The sequence below is a fragment of the Lipotes vexillifer genome, unplaced genomic scaffold, assembly GCF_000442215.2.
Source record: "Lipotes vexillifer unplaced genomic scaffold, Lipotes_vexillifer_v1.1 scaffold1, whole genome shotgun sequence".
NCBI lineage: Eukaryota > Metazoa > Chordata > Mammalia > Artiodactyla > Lipotidae > Lipotes > Lipotes vexillifer.
In genome coordinates, this window is record NW_006779068.1 from 770,481 (window position 1) to 783,217 (window position 12,737).

The 12,737-nt window shown below is 37.0% G+C and overlaps 1 pseudogene across 1 annotated transcript; it reads right to left on the minus strand.

The window, feature by feature from the left end:
* Positions 1-3,942: 3,942 nt before the first annotated feature.
* On the minus strand, positions 3,943-4,393 carry LOC103080476 (40S ribosomal protein S15a pseudogene; annotated as a pseudogene). Its single transcript, XR_456972.1, has one exon. The product of XR_456972.1 is annotated as a 40S ribosomal protein S15a pseudogene (transcript).
* Positions 4,394-12,737: the final 8,344 nt, after the last annotated feature.

Genomic DNA, 12,737 nt, shown 5'->3' on the forward strand with positions numbered 1-12,737 from the left:
AAAAAAAAAAAAAAGGTTCTGAAGAACCTAGGGGCAGGACAGGTATAAAGCAGATGTAGAGAATGGACTTGAGGACATGGAAAGGGGGAAGGGTAAGCTGGGACGAAGTGAGAGAGTAGCACTGAAATATATACACTACCAAATGTAAAACAGATAGTTAGTGGGAAGCAGCTGCAGTGCATGGGGAAAGATCAGGTCAGTGCTTTGTGACCACGTAGAGGGGTGGGATAGGGAGGGAGGGAGGGAGATGCAAGAGGGAGGGGTATGGGGATATATGTATACATATAGCTCTTTCACTTTGTTATACAGCAGCAACTAACACAACATTGTAAAGCAATTATACTCCAATAAAGATATTTTTAAAAAGTAAAAAAAAATAAAAAAAAATAAAAAAATAACAAAAATAAAAATCCCCTTGTCCCTCCTGCACTTGACCACTGTGAGTAGCAGATGACTGGAAAAAAGTGAAATCATTTGCATTGGTATGGGGCACACCAATTTTATGATCATAAGGGATGGCAATAACTCCAGAACCTGGGGAGGGAACACTTTAGACCCTGGGAAGTAAGTACTTAAGGAAGGGGAGGAATTAATGCTCCCTTCCACCTCTAGATCCAGCATTGCACCCTGGCAAAACAATTATATGGTCCACCTGAGGCAAGCAGCCGCTGCAGCTGACAATCTGACCTACTGTTGGGTTTCTCATCATTGTCTTTGTGCTATGATAACTGAATAATTCATGTAAATATGGAAGGCCCTGAACTACTCTGCTTTGCCTAGCTTCTCTTCATAAGCGTATAAAAACATGGACCAGCACAACTTGTTTCAATATGACAAATACAAATGCATGTTTTCCTTGATGTCCAAGTGATCTTGAGCTACGTGTTAACAATCAAGGTTGCAACTACTCAGTGACACTTTCCCATGTGATATATGCAGAACAATGTCATGGTGATCCAAATCAAGTTTAACAATAAATCCAAAATAGAGTGACCTGTGTCTCTTGGTTTTATGTGCTTGTATGTAGAGAACAGGCCACGGAATATCTCTCAGTTGGGTTTCTTTCTTGGCCCATCTATTATATATGTCCCTGTAATTACAGATAACAGCACCAAAGATTAACAGGTAAACTTAAATTTCCTTGTGCAGGTCATAATGGAGAATATCCTGGGCTTACACTACATCTTGGATTTCTGAAATAAGACCTACTGGTCTCCCCTGGGATTTAGTCACAGTTGCCTGACTCTGGGACTCTGGAGTCATAGCTGAAGTCAATATTGCCAGTCGGCCTCATCCTCCTTTTGGGAGCGATATTAATAGCTTTAGTTGATTGCTGTATGACACAAATTGAATATATTTGGTCCTAGCCTCTGCTGATTAAATGAATCAGTGTGATGAAGAAGCGTCATACTCATGTGATCATCTGTCAGAAGCCAAGGTGGTAGGACCAAAAGGTGAAATGTTGGGAAAGGCAGTTCTCTACAGGTTTTTCATGGCCTTACCTTTCTTGCTGGGAATGACAAGATTATAAGGCCCTGACACTCTATCTGGGCCACTCTCAGGGTTCTGTTTACAATGAGCAACACTGTGAAATAATGTCTCCCTCCAGAACAAAGAGGTTGCTTACTGCTTGCTATAAAATGCAGAGTCCCCAAATTCAGAGTCTGTCTCCTGTAACACAACCTGCCCTTTGTGTAGGTATCCAGCTTGGCCTTCTGTGTTGCTGGCGTGAATCTTGGAGGTCAAGGGGAAGTGACATAAACATGCTAATGCTCATGCTGCTTGTTGTGCAATGAATAATAAAGTCCTTAGGGTCTCTGACCCAAGACCCAAGCCTTTAGTCTTCTACCAGCATTCGCGAAACAAGACCAAGCTAAAAACATTTTAGCTTGAAGAAGAGAAAAATCAAATTCCACAATCACTCCTCTTATATTTTCCTTTATACAGATCTCAGCTATATTTTAAATGTTTTCTTCTTTCCATGATAACACCCTTTTTTCTCCCCCCTCCCTCTTTTTTTTTTTTTTTTTTTTTTTTTTACTGTGGAGCACAGGCTCCAGATGCGCAGACTCAGCGGCCATGGTTCATGCACCTAGCTGCTCTGCGGCATGTGGGATCTTCCCGGACCTGGGGCACAAACCCGTGTCCCCTGCATCGGCAGGCGGACTCTCAACCACTGTGTCACCAGGGAAGCCCCCTCTTCCCTCTTCCTCTCAGTCTTTTTCATTTTGTTCTTGGTCTCTTCTCAGAGCTCAGGCTGTGCCATGTGTTCCACAGAATAAAGGGTTTCCTCTTTCTGTTCCAGTTCCCTACAGCAGCACTAGCAGAGAGCCGGGACAGAAACAAATTAAATATTTCTTAATATGCTTCTATGAGAACTATTAAATGGCTCGCAAAGACCATCCAAAAAGCCTGCTGGTCAAACAAAGCAAGTTTATTAAATTCGCTGCAGCGAAGGTTTAACAGGGTTTTGATAGTGTCTTAATAGGGGAAAGGTAGGGAAGAGTACATTCAGGATTTGGGGTGAAAGCTCAAGTAGCTTAAGAAGGTTCTCCCCCTCCAAGATGGGGAATGGGATAGGATTAGGCAAAATTTGTGGTGTAATGGTTTAAGGATGATGGACATGGGGTCTTGAAGTAAGCCTCATGAATAATCTATCCCGATAAATATAATGTTCGCCCTAACAATCAAAATGCTTACCTTAATAACCAAATGTTTATTTAGATAAACTGATTGCAGAAATTTCCTGGAGCAAAAAGTTATATTGACATAAGCAATCTTAGTTCTCAATCCCAAAGGTTAACATAGGTGGTCTCAGTTCTCAAGACAAAAATGAAAAGTGGTCAGCTAAAACTAAACAAATCTTCAAAAGCTGTAAAAAAAAAAGGGTATAGGTGTGGGAGGAGAAACATATATCTCACCCAATATGAACTGCTCTAAATTTTATAGTTAAAAGAAACAACTTATTAATATTTAGCCAATCAATTATACAGTAAATTAATCTAACTAAGAAATGAATTAAGGCAAAATGGCCTGCTTCTAATGTAAGTGTTGCATAAAATTTGGTCTTTGGCCTCCTTTTCTTCTCTCTATATCCTCTTCCTCAAACTTAACCATGGTTTCACCTACTATCTATAAGTTTACTCCTAATCTTAGACATACTCCTTGATATCTCTTTCAAATTAAAAATTATATTTTTCCAAGGAAGACAGATGGCCAATACATGAAAAGATGCTCAATATCACTAATCATCAGAAAAATGCAAATCAAAATTACAATGAGATGTCACCTCACACCTGTCAGAATGGCTATTATCAAAAAGACAACAAATAACAAGTGCTGGCAAGGATGTGGAGAAATGGGAATCCTTGTGCATTGTTGGTGGGAATGTAAATCGGTGTAGGTGCTATGGAAAACAGTATAAAGGTTCCTCAAAAAATTAAAAATAGAACTACCATATGATCCAGCAATTCCACTTTTGGGCATTTATCCAAAGAATATGAAAACACTAATTTGAAAAGGTATCTGCACTCCCATGTGCACTGCAACATTATTTACAATAGCCAAAATATGGAAATAACCTAAGTGTCCATCAATGGATGAATGTATAAAGAAGATGTGGTATATATACTGTAGAATATTATTCAGCCATAAAAAAGAATGAAATCTTGCCATTTGCAACAACATGGATGGACCTAGAGAGCATTATGCTAAGTGAAATAATTCAGACAGAGAAAGACAGATACCATATGACTTCTCTTATATGTGAAGTCTAAGAACAAAAACGAAAAAAACCCCAAACAACAGTTCATAGCTACAGAAAACAGACTGGTGGTTCTCGGAGGTGGCGGGTGGGAGAAATGGGTTAATTGTTGGGGTTTTTTTAGTTTAAATAAATTGAATTAAAAATGTTTTTTTGTTTGTTTGTTTGTTTTTGTCCTCTGAGGCATTTTATTTGCACGTATGTATTACATCCCTAGAAAAAGAATCCAAGGATTTTCCCTCCTGTGTGTTTTCGTCTTGCTTCTTCATGGTCCATGATGCCAGCTGAGGTTGTCAGTACAATGAAACCAAACTGACGGGACGGGAGCAGGTTATTCTGCCATTTTTCTAGATCTTTGAGTTGCACATCAAACCTGGGGCTGATCACTCCACACTTATTTATCCTGCCTGTGAGGTTCACAACAATTTTCCCAGTCCTGTGATCATCGATGATTTCAGATTTGCCAATGTTAACCATGCTTCATCATCACAGTGAGAAACCTGACGATGACTCTGGAGCACGGCCTATTAAGAACCTGGCGTTTGCCTCTCTTTTCGGCATTGTTGATACTCTTGAGAGCATCAGCCAGGACATTCACATGCACCATTATGGCAGCACGGAAAGATGGCAGAAAGAAAAGCTGAATTAAAAATGTTTTAAATTATATTTCTAACTACCTATTTCAACTGGATGTTCTGATTAATTTTCCTGAAAAGATACTCCTCCACAATTATCTAATGATATCACCATACTCCTGGTCAATGGAGCTAAAAACTTTACAGTAATTTTTAATTTTTGCCTTTCCTTGCTCCCCTTATTCAAAATTGTTCACCATATCACAGATCCAAAGGATTCTCCAAGGCAGTGCTACTCAAAGTGCTGGTCCGGTGAAGAGGTTAAGAACTTATGCAAGGATATAAACCAAGCAGTTTTCCGTCACGGAGAAGTCTCATTCCTGTGGACTTAACAGTGCACTTAGTAAAACAGTTGACTGCTATTCTGAACCAAGCTTGTTACCAAAGTAACAGAAACCCAAGGTAACCCAGAAATAGCTTGCTGAACAACTGCCAGTCTGACCATATCTCATCCCCAAAAAAGTTAGAAAATATTATCCTAAATGTGGACCTTTACATGGGAGACAACACTTTAGTATGACAATGAAGGTCATATGGTCATCTTTTTGCTTTAATTCCAATTTTTGGATAATTTTTCTTAATACATTCTTGTTTCCTCTTTTTTCACTAAGCACTATGTTTTCAAGTTCCATCCATGTGAATATATACACATCTACTCTTTACATTTCTAATAGCTGCATAACATTCCATGGTACCTCTCCCAGTGATGGGCATTCCAATTCTCTTTTACCAGAATGAATTCTGCAAGAACATCTTCACATATGTCTCCTAGTTTGGGCTCTCCTTACTCTTTTCCAAAATTTTAAAACAGTTTCCTGTCTTCTTATTCTTAACTGCTCCCTAATTCAACTCTCCCTCTGCTCCCAGCAGTTCCAAAACCTTTGATAGCTTCCCATGTTACAGAATTAAACACTGTTATTTCATTTTGGTGGCCAAGGTTCTGATCCTAATTATCTGGCTTTATGTCTTACTATTACACTATTCATATTGTATTCTCCAGCCAAACAGAGATACTATTTTCTGGTCTTTTCATATATTTCTAACTTTCCTGTTCATCAAGCCTTTGCTCTTATTATTATACTCCTCTTTTTAAAAAATTTATTTATTTATTTATTTATTTTTGGCTGCATTGGGTCTTCGTTGCTACACGTGGGCTTTCTCTAGTTGTGGCGAGCAGGGGCTACTCTTCGTTGCGGTGCGCGGGCTTCTCATTGCGGTGGCTTCTCTTGTTGCAGAGCACGGGCTCTAGGTGCATAGGCTTCAGTAGTCGTGGCATGCAGGCTCAGTAGTTGTGGCTTGTGGGCTCTAGAGCACAGGCTCAGTAGTTGTGGCGCAGAGGCTTAGTTGCTCCACAGCATATGAGATCTTCCTGGACCAGAGATCGAACTTGTGTCCCCTGCATTGGCAGGCGAATTCTCAACCACTGTGCCACCAGGGAAATTCCTGTACTCCCTCTTGAACGCATTTCCTCCCATTTGTAAAACCAGCTTTTGTGGTATTATTATACCTAGATTATATTTATTCATATACTTGTCTTGTGCTAGTCCCATAAGACTATACCTCTTTTATGCTAGTTATTTCCAACAATCATCAGCATAGTGCTTCATATGCCACATGTCCTCTTTAAATACATGCTTAACTGAATAGTAACTCCTAAAAATAAGGAACTGTGGGTACAAAGAGACAAAAGACTTGATTCTGGCCCCAGGAGTTTATAGGATCATTTGCATGGAACCCTCAAGGAGCCTTAGAATAGAGATTGGAACTAAGAGTAGGCATTAATCTAGGCCTTAGGAAAAAAGGTCAGGTCTTAGGTAACATATTCCTTGTTACAGTGCTTTCCATGGTAGGAATGATATAATATTAATAACTAACGTAAATGAATACTTACTATGTGCCAAGCACTGTTTTATGGAATTTACATGTACTGGCTTTTAATCTTCACAGCAGTTCAGTAAGGTAGGTAATAATACCATCATCTTCCATTTACAGAGGAGAAAACTGAATCCCAGATAAGTTGTAACATTTGCTCAAGATTGTATAACTAGTAAATGTTAGGTGTATGTATAGAACCCATGTAGTCTGTTTTCCTAACTTACACTCTTAACTTACTCTGTCTTTACTAACAGAAAGGATATTCTGTTTGGATGAGGTGTAAAAGTTTCGCCAAGAACTAAAGCAAAGATACTTTTCTCAGGACTCTACACAAGTCTGAGAGTCAACAAAGGAGAATCAACAGATTTCCCTTTTATGAAAATTGACTGTGGATTGAGGGCCAGAAGTTTATGAGATATAATGCAAATGTCAAATCCTACTGTTTTAGAAGGCATTCAGTAGATTATAGTGATTGTTCTCCTTAGCCTTAACTTTTTTACATGGGAATAATAATAGACTGAAAGCTCCTGGAGAGAAGCAATTGCCATTATAACTGCAATTTTCAGCACAATTTCTGGTGTGAAATAACTAATAATAACAATAACTAACATTTAGTAGTGTTTATTATTTGCTAGTGTTAAAGTAAAATAAAATGGAGACCAAGCTTGAAAATCCTCCAAGCAAACAAAACCAGTTAGGCTGTATAAGTTAAACTTAATCTATTGATAGCTTATTTCATGAACTTAAGCAAAACGTAACATTATTTCTTGTATATGCCTCTGATAACAATAAGCAGAACGTAAATCATATTCTAAAATAGTATAAGATAAACACTTTTAACCAGTCTCCTGTCATCTGTAAACTCCCACTGTAACAACCAATCATCGTAAATGTTAAACAACTTCCTCACTCTCACTTTAAAAACCATCCTGTAACTATATGCCTCTGAGCTTCTTTCAGTTTGAAGTCTCTCTGTTCACAAATAGCTTATTTCTCACTCAATAAAATATTCGTCTCTGAATTTTCTTTTGACAGTTTTTGGTGTCAGAAGTGGGACCTACAGAAGATCCCTGATTAGTCAAGAGGCTGGTGAGTAAACAAGTGCCAGTACTCATGGAGCCCATTATGCTCACTATTTTCTCACTGACCAAGAAGTTTCACAGTACACCTCTCTTGAATCCAAGCTTCACTCCCTTTCGTGTTGAGCTCTCCAATTTTATTGAGCAACTATTGTTGAAACTTTTTGATAAGTCACCCTATTCTGTTCAAAAAGTCGGGGGTGTGTGTAATTCCCTGTGTTTCAGAACAGCTGTTCAAAAACAGGACCCCTCAGAGTTAAGATGTCCTGGAGAATCTAAGGTGAAGATGGGTTCCACCTGGTCCAAATCACAGACCAGGATCTTGTGCCTTTTGGAAAAATGGGTGAATTTTATGAAGGATGACTGGAATTGCAGTGACGACTTTGGGGAACCTTTAATTTAGATAAGATAGTCCACCTTAGGGACACCCTTAAAAAGAGAATATTCCAAATTTCTCAGAGACGATGGTAGGCAAAAGCTTCTAAAAGACAAAATGACTCCAAAAACAGCTTCTCTAAAAGAATCCTTACAGCACACAGAAGAAAATTTACCAAAAAAATTTTGGTAAAAAGCTCTAGCCATCAGCAGGTAACCTTAATTTATTCCATCTGCCAGAAATAATTTGGATCCAGCTATTCTTTTGAGTTTTATATTACTGTACCTGACACATGGTTAAAATTTAAAAATTAAAGTTATACAATCTCTGTTTGTGTCTGTCTATATATTTATGTATATACGAATTCATGCATGGTCTGTGATATTTTTTAAAGAGCTCTATTTAATCTGCTTAAAGGAAAATAAGCACTTATATAAATTAAGTGCTCTTAAAACTCTCAGAAATATAGAAACTAATCCAAATGCTTTTCAAGTTGGTGTGATCTGTAATGATATTTGGTAAATAAAAGCTACTTTAAATGTGTTGGTTTAATAAAATAGGGTTGTCAACATTAAATATAATGCAAATATACAAACATTTCTACCCAGGTTTACTAGTAAAATAAGCTCCTGCTATCTCTACATTACAAAATTTGGCAGCAAGAAAAACAATATAAGATGATGATTAGCTGTTTAATGTTTAATCCAAGCATATTTACTAAAAACAAGTAAATTAAATAGATGTAAGATAAAAGTTTATACTAAGTTAACTTAAATGATGGATATTCATTATCTATTATATCCTATCTAGATCATTTCCAAATAAGATAATATACTGAAACATTAATTGCTAAACATAAATTTATCATAAGTTTTTGGCTTCTTAATTTTTACAGATAAAAGCTACTTGGGGTTATAATAAACATGTCTTTTGCCAGATTAAAAAACTGTACTATCAAAAATATGAACAGGTCAATTATGAATGTGAATGAAGTTGAATCAGTAACTTAAAAACCTCCCAAAAGTTCAGGACCAGATGGCTTTACAGGTGAATTCTACCAAACATTTAGAAAAAACTTAGCACCTGTCCTTCTCAAATTATTCCAAAAAATTGCAGAATGAGGAATGCTTCCAAACTCATTCTGTGAGGCCAGCATCACTCTGATACCCAAACCAGAAAAAGATATCACAAAAAAAGAAAATTACAGGCCAATATCACTGATTAACATAAACACAAAAATCCTCAACAAAATATTAGCAAGCTGGGCTTCCCTGGTGGCGCAGTGGTTGAGAGTCCACCTGCTGATGCAGGGGACACAGATTCGTACCCCGGTCCAGGAGGATCCCACATGCCACAGAGCAGCTGGGCCCGTGAGCCATGGCTGCTGAGACTGCGTGTCCGGAGCCTGCGCTCCGCAACGGGAGAGGCCACAACAGTGAGAGGCCCGCGTACCGCAAAAAAAAAAAAAAAAAAAATTAGCAAGCTGAATTCAGCAATACATGAAAAGGTCATACACTATGATCAATGCGGATTTAACCCAGGGATGGGATTGAACCAATCTCATCCTTGAATGTTTCAATATCCACAAAACAATTAATGTGATACGCCACATTAACAAATTGAAGAAGAAAATCATATCATCTCAATAGATGCAGAAAAAGCTTTTGACAAAATCCAACAACGATTTATAATAAAAAACTCTCAACAGAGTGGGTACAGAGGAAATATACCAAAACATAATAAACGCCATATATGACAAGCCCACATCTAACATCATACTCAACAGTGAAAAGCTGAAGGCATCTCCTCTAAGATAAGAAACAAGACAAGGATGCTCACTCTTACCACTTCTATTCAACATAGTATTGGAAGTCCTAGCCACAGCAATCAGACAAGAAAAAGAAATAAAAGGAATCCAAATCAGAAAGGAAGAAGTAAAACAATCACTGTTTGCAGATGACATGATACTACACATAGAAAATCCAAAAGACACTGTCCAAAATCCTACCATAATTCATCAATGAATTCAGTAAGGTACAAATAAAATATACAGTAAGGTACAAATAAATATAAAGTACAAATAAATATACAGAAATCTGTTGCATTTCTGTATACTAACAATGAACTATGAGACAGAGAAATTAAGAAAACAATCCCATTTACAACTGCATCAAAAAGAATAAAATACCTAGGAATAAATATAACTAAGGGGGTAAAAGATCTGTACTCAGAAAACTATAAGGCACTGATGAAAGAAATTGGAGACGACACAAATAGATGGAAAGATACACTGTGTTCATGAATTGAAAGAATTAAAAATGTTAAAATGACCATACTACTCAAGGCAATCTACATATTCAGTGCAATCCCTATCAAAATACCAATGGCATTCTTCACAGAACTAGAAAAAATAATCTTAAATTTTGTATGGAAACACAAAAGACCCTCCAATATCCAAAATAATCTTGAGTAAGAAGGTCACAGATGGAGGTATCATGCTTCCTGATTTCAAACTATACTACAAAGCTACAGAAATCAGAAGAGTATGATACTGGCACAAAAACAGAAGCATAGATTAATGGAACAGAATAGAGAGCCCTGAAATATACATTTCTGGTCAATTAATCTATGACAAAGGAGACAAGAATATATAATGGGAAAAGACAGTCTCTCCAGTAAGTGTTCCTGGGAAAACTGGAAGCTACATGTAAAGGAATGAAATTAGAACATTTTCTCACACCATATATAAAAATAAACTCAAAATGGATTAGAGGAGCTTCCCTGGTAGCACAGTGGTTAAAAATCTGCCTGCCAATGCAGGGGACACAGGTTCGAGCCCTGGTCCAGGAAGATCCCACATGCTGTGGGGCAACTAAGCCTGTGCACCACAACTACTGAGCCTGTGCTCTAGAGCCCACGAGCCACAACTACAGAAGCCTGTCTGCCTAGAGCCTGTGCTCTGCAACAAGAGAAGCCACCACAATGAGAAGCTTGTGGCGCCACAATGAAGAGTAGCCCCCACTCACCGTAATTAGAGAAAGCCTGCGCCCAGCAACGAAGACCCAACGCAACAACAACAAAAAATGGATTAGAGACTTGAACCTAAGACCTGAAACCATAAAATTCCTGGAAGAAAACAGGCAGTATGCTCTCTGACATTGGTCTTAGCAATATTTTGGGGTATATCTCCTCAGGCAAGGAAAACAAAAGCAAAAATAAACATGTGAGACTATATACCTCAAACTAAAAAGCTTTTGCACAGCAAAGGAAACAATGAACAAAACAAAAAGGCCATCTACTGAATATAAAGATATTTGCAAATAATATATCTGATATGGGGTTAATATCCAAAATATACAAAGAACTCATACAATTCAACATTAAAAGAAACAACTCAATTAAAAAATGAGCAGTGGAACTGAATAGATATTTTTCCAAAGAAGACACACAGACAGCCAACAGGTACATGAAAAGATGTTCAATATCACTAATCATCAGGGAAATGCAAATCAAAACCACAGAGATATCACTTCACACCTGTCAGAATGGCTATTATCAAAAAACAACAAATAACAAGTGTAGGCAAGGATGTGGAGAAAAGGGAACCCTTGTGCACTGTTGGTGAGAATGTAAATTGGTGCAGCCACTATGCAAAACAGTATGGAGATTCCTTAAGAAATTAAAAATAGAACTACCATATGATCCAGCAATTCCACTGCTGGGTATTTATCCACAGAAAACAAAAACACTAATTCAAAAAGATATATGCACCCCTATGTTTACTGCAGCATCACTTACAATAGCCAAGACATGGACGCGACCTAAGCACCCATCAACAGATGAATGGATAAAGAAGACGTGATATATATTTTAAAATGGAATATTACTCAGCCATTAAAAAGAATGAAATCTAGCCATTTGCAACAATATGGATGGACCTACAGGGCATTATCCTAAGTGAAGTAAGTCAGACAGAGAAAGACAAATACTGTATACTTTCATTTATATGTGGAATCTAAAAAACAAAACTGAACAAACAAAACAGAAATAGTTATAGATACAGAGATCAAAGAGCTGGTTGCCAGAGGGAAGGGGATGGCGGGCAGAAAAAAAATAGGTGAGGAAGATTAAGAGGTACAAAACTTCCAGCAGCAAAATAAATGAGTCATGGGTATGAAATGTACAGTGTGGCAAATATAGTCAACAACTATATAATATCTTTATATGGTGACACTGTAACTAGATTTATCATGGTTATCATTTTGAAATGTATAGAAATACTGAATCACTATGTTGTGTAACAGTAACTAACATAGTGTTGTAGATTAATTATACTTCAAAAACAAACAGCAAACAAATTCATAGAAAAAGAGATCAGATTTGTGGTTACCAGAGGCAGGGGGAATTGGATGAAGGCAGTCAAAACCTACAAACTTCCAGTTATAAGATAAATAAGTACTAGGGATATAATGCACAACATGATAAATATAATTAACCCTGCTGTATGTTACATATGAAAGCTGTTATGAGAATAATTTCTAAGAGTTATCGTAAGGAAAAAACCCTTTTTTCTATTTCTTTAATTTTGTATCTGTATAAAATAATAGATGTTCACTAAAATTATTGTGTATGTAAGTTATTATGCTGTACATTTCAGACTTACAGAGTGCTGTATGTCAATTATAGCTCCACAAAACTGTAAGAAAAAATTGTACTGTGAGAAAACGTCTCTAAAAAATATAATTTTTTGTAATTATGTATTCATGAATGTGCTAATCTACTGTAGGATGCTGCTATTATGACAGTTCACAACTGCATGCTTCCTAGTTTTCACTGGAAAATAAATGTTAATAAAGGTTAAAATTTATAATCAATATATAAAAAATATTAGAAACAAGAATAAAAGAATACAAGAATGAAAGAAAGTATACTTTGTATACAAAGTATGAGAGGAAAATGGGATGTATTTTTAGAAGAGCATGCAAAGAATATAGGTTGTGTTTTTGTTA